Source organism: Chinchilla lanigera, unplaced genomic scaffold (genome assembly GCF_000276665.1).
Source record: "Chinchilla lanigera isolate Chin_1 unplaced genomic scaffold, ChiLan1.0 scaffold00011, whole genome shotgun sequence".
NCBI classification, from domain to species: domain Eukaryota; kingdom Metazoa; phylum Chordata; class Mammalia; order Rodentia; family Chinchillidae; genus Chinchilla; species Chinchilla lanigera.
The window spans coordinates 24,989,741-24,994,763 of record NW_004955412.1 but is presented as its reverse complement, the minus strand read 5'-3'; the positions used below and the strand labels follow the sequence as shown (position 1 = coordinate 24,994,763).

At 35.7% G+C, this 5,023-nt stretch overlaps 1 pseudogene; it reads right to left on the bottom strand.

Moving 5' to 3' along the window:
* Window positions 1–3,427: 3,427 nt before the first annotated feature.
* On the bottom strand, window positions 3,428–4,371 carry LOC102004151 (annotated as a pseudogene).
* Window positions 4,372–5,023: the final 652 nt, after the last annotated feature.

Genomic DNA, 5,023 nt, shown 5'->3' with positions numbered 1-5,023 from the left:
CTCAGCTGCACATGGAGGTTCTCCGAAATAGACCACACACTAGTGCATAGGGCATGCATAAGTAAATTCAAAGGAATTGAAATCATACCATGCATAATGTCTGACCATAGGACAATGAAATTGGAAATTATTGACAAAAGAAATGACAAATCTGTATAAACACAAGGAAATTCACTAACACCTCCCTGAATAACCAATGGGTAATAGATGAAATTTAAAAAGAAATTATACGAGATTTACAATCAAATGGAACTGCAGATACAACTCAGCAGAACCTGTGGGGTGCAATGAAAGCAGTCCTAAGAGGAAATTTTAGCAGTGAATTCTCACATTAGGAAAATGAAATGAGCACTACTAGATAACCTCATCATACACCTCAAGATTCTAGAAAAAAGAGCGGAAGTCAAACCCAAAACTGAAAAAAGAAAGAAAATTATAAAGATCAGAGCACAAATTAATGCAATGGAGACTAAGAAAAGAATGCAAATAATTAACAAATCAAAGAGTTTGTTCTTTGAAAAAAAAAATTGATAAACCCCTAGTTGACCTTATCAAAAAAGAAAGAAAAAACTCAAATTCATGCAATAAGGAATGAAAAAGGTGAAATCACCAGAGATCCTACAGAAATTCAGAAGATTATCAATACCTACTTTGAAAATCTTTACTCTCACAGCATGGAAAACAGAACAAATGGACAGATTTCTAGGTACATATGAATTACCAACGCTGAATCAAGAAAATACAAAAATTCTGAATAAAACGATATCAGTCCATGAAATTATAAGTGTAGTTAAAAAGTACCAAGAAAGAAAAACCCAGGTCCTGATGGATTCACATCTGAATTCTACAAGAAATTTAGAGAAGATTTAATGCCAGTTCTTCTCAAACACTTTAATGAAATTGAAAAGTGAAAATACTTTCGAGGAAAGTATTACCCTGATACCAAAACCAAAGAAAGACCCAACTAGAAATAACTACAGGCCAATCTCCATAATGAAAACTGATGCAAAAATCCTCAATAAAATACTAGCAAGTGGAATGCAACAAATCGTCAAGAAGATTATACACCATAACCAAGTGGGATTCATCCCAGAAATGCAGGACTGGTTTAACATATGCAAATAAAAAATGTAATATATATCATGTCAACAGAGCCAAAGACAAAAATTACATGATCATCTGAGTAGATGCAGAAAAGCTTTAGGAAAATATTAGCCAAAGCCATTAGACAAAAAAGAAAAATAAAAGGAATATGGATAGGAAAGGAAGAACTGAAATTATCGTTATTCAGAGATGACATGGTGCTCTACATAGAAGACTCTAAAAATTACACCAAATGACTGCTAGATTTAATAACCACATTTAGTAGCATAGCTGGATACAAAGTCAATATTAAAAAAATCAATAGCATTCTTGTACACAAACAACAACCACATTGATAAGAAAATTAATGAAACCACAACTTTCAAAGTAGCATCCAAAAATAGAAATACTTAATCAATCTAACAAAGGAAGTAAAATATCTATAGAGTGAAAATTACAGTGCTCTGAAGAAAGAGATCAAAGAGGATTTCAGAAGATGGAAAGATATTCCTTGCTGATTTATAGGAAGAACCAATATTGTGAAAATGGTCATACTCCCAAATTGTTATATAGATTCAATGCAATACCGATTAAAATACCATTAGTATACCACACAGAACTAGAGAAAATATTCCAAAAATTCATCTGGAACCAGAAGAAACCTAGAATAGTAAAAGTAATCCTGAACAATGAAGAAAAGGCAGGAGGCAACACAATGCCTGATTTAAAATTATACTAAAAAGCTAGCAAGATAAAATCATCATGGTACTGGCAAATAACTGACCTCAGGGTCAATAGAACAGATTAGAAGATCCTGACACAACTACTAACACACTCAGCCACCTTATCTTTAATAAAGGGGCCAAACATTCACTGGAAGAAAGATAGCCTTTTTGACAAGTGGTGCTTGTAGAATTAGCTTTCTACATGCTGAAGACTCAAATTAGACCTGTATCTTCACAATGTACTAAACAAAAGTCAAAATGGATCAAATATCTAAATATTAAAACAGGAACACTAAATCTACTGGAAGAGAAAGTAGGTAGAAATTTCTAAGGCATAGAAATACTTGAAAGAATCACCTACTGAGATCTCATCTTATTGAAAAGCTTTTGTACATCAAAAGAAATCACCAATAGAGTAAAAAAAATCCATGAAATGAGTAAAAGTTTTAGACAACTGTCCCTCTTGCAAAGGACTTCTATCTAGAACATATAAAAAATTTTTAAAAACCAAGCCCCTAAAATTTAAAGACCCTATCCAAAAATGGTCATCTGAGATGAATAAACACTTCTCAGATGTAGAAATACAAATGGCTATTAAATGTATGAAAAACTGTTCAGTATCATTGTTCATTCAAGAAATGCAAATTAAAACAACACTGAAATTCCACCTCACCCCAGAAAAAATGACTATCATCAAGAACTGAACCAGTAACAAATGCTTGAAGGGCTGTGAGGAAAATGGAATACTTCTCCACTCTTGGTGGCAGTTTAGATTGATACAACCACTACGGAAATCAGTGTGGAGATTCCTCAAAATACTAGGATTACAGGTTCCATTCAACTCACATACTCCCCTTCTGAGTATTTTTCCAAAAGATCTGGAAACATCATACCACAGTGATATATGTGCACCAATGTTTATAGCAGTGCAATTTGTCATCGTTAAATCTTGGAAACAACCCAAATGTCCATCAACTGAGGAATGGATAAGACGTGGTATTTCTATACAATGACGTGTTGTTCAGCTAACAAAAAAGATAAACTCAAGGCTTTCATAGGTAAATGGATGCAACTAGAGTCCACACTCATAACTGAAAAAAATCAGACCAGCATGTGTAAACTTGTATTGTGTTCCTAGTGTAAGAACCTGAAAGAGTAAATAAAACCCAGAAGTTGCAGTAGATACTGTGAAAGGGATAGAAACTGCTCAAAAGGAAAGAACAACTGGGATGAGAGAGAGAGAGAAGAAAAGAAAGAATGAAAGGAAAATATATATATATATTGTAGCAAAGCTACTTGTACTACTAATTTTTATTGTTTTATTGTATTGAAAGAACAGTTAATGCTGAATTTTTTATCACTTTTTCATGCTTATATCTGGAAATGTGCACAACTACTTTGAAGATAACTATATGCAATTTAACAATTGTTAATTTCACCTGTCTTTTCCGCATGTACCTGGTGCTCTCAACCAAGTCCTGCCTTTCTACCTTCATAATTTTTGTCTAAATGAGTACAATAAGGAAACTCATGACTTTTGTTCATACATTACTTTTTGTCCTTGTTCCCTTAATAAATCTTCAGAACTTATAGATTTTTAATAAAGCAGGAAAAAAATTTTAAAACAACTTTATTTTTTCAAGGAACTTTTTAAAGGCAATTTTTACATCCCTATTCCTCAGGCTATAGATCAGAGGATTCACCATAGGCACGACAGTAGTATAAAACACAGAGCACACTTTTCCTTGGTCCATGGAGCTGACTGATGCGGGATGCAGGTACATGAATGCTAGAGAACCGAAGAAGACAGCAACTGCTGAGATGTGAGAGCTGCAAGTGCTGAAGGCTTTGGACCTGCCGGTAGTGGAGCGAATGCGGAGGATGCTGGCTATGATGAACATGTAGGAGGCAAGTATAATCAGGTTTGGGAGAAACATATTAAAAACACTGAAGCTCAGAAGTACTATCTCATTGATAAAAGTACTGGAGCAGGAGAGCTCCAGTAATGGGAAAAGGTCACAGAAGTAATGGTTTATTACATCAGCCTTGCAGAACACCACTCTCAGCATGCAGACTGTGTGAGCCGTGGCACCAGCCAATCCTATGCTGTACACCCCAGCTACCATCCGGCAGCAGACTTGAGAAGACATGGAAACATTGTAAAGCAAGGGTTTACAGATGGCAGCATAGCGGTCATATGCCATTGCAGCCAGCATGTGACACTCTGAGATAACAAAACCTGAAAAGAAGAAGAGCTGAGTCATGCATTTGGGGTAGGAGATGACATTCTCCTCTGCTACAAAGTTTGCCAGCATCTTGGGGTAATGACAGTGGAATGGCAGAGGTCAATGAAGGACAGACTACTGAGGAGGTAGTACATGGGGGTGTGAAGGTGAGAACAGAGCCCAGTCAGAGTGATCATGCCCAGGTTCCCCACTACTGTGATTACATAGATTCCTAGGAAGAGGATGAAGAGGGGAATCTGGAGCTGTGGTTTTTGTGTTAGCCCAGAAAGAATAAATTTGATTACTGTAGAATGATTTGCTCCAGTCATTTTCTTCTGGGATTTCTATAAAGGAAAGGAAGAAAATTTTCTTGTGGATAGTTGTGGTTCCAACAATGAAGTATGAAACAGAATTTTAGCTTTCTTCCCCTTCTATATCCAACTTCTTTCCAGCTCTTCATTTATATTATGTCAGTGAATATCAGATCCCAGGTGTATGGGGCATGCAAATGAATAATCTATAGACCTGTCTCTCTGTTTTGTTGTGTGCTATAAGTGTGGTGATCAGTATTAAACAGTCCATGAACATCCAGAGAAGATTTCTGATCATTTACTTTAGGTTTTAAGGTATAATATCTGATTAATTATAATTTGTTTATATTAAAGTTGTCTAAAATAAGAGAATTGACAAAGTATGTGTAATTATACAAAAAGACTCATTAGGCTTACAGGATAAATAGCAGAAGAGCACAGAATGAAGATCTGCCCAGTCAAGAGCCTGAGGATCTAGTAGGATTCAAAGGTTGAAGTGCACAAAGCTCTCTGGAATCATCCATGACAGCCCATGTTGGAAGCCTGAAGAGTCTGTTCTGGAAGACGGACGAGGCTGGAGACAAACATTGAGAGACAACAGCAACAGTTGGAGTGATTCTAAAAAGGGAATGAGCAGTTCTGTCCATTTTCTTTTTCTCCAGGCTACAAAATTAATTAT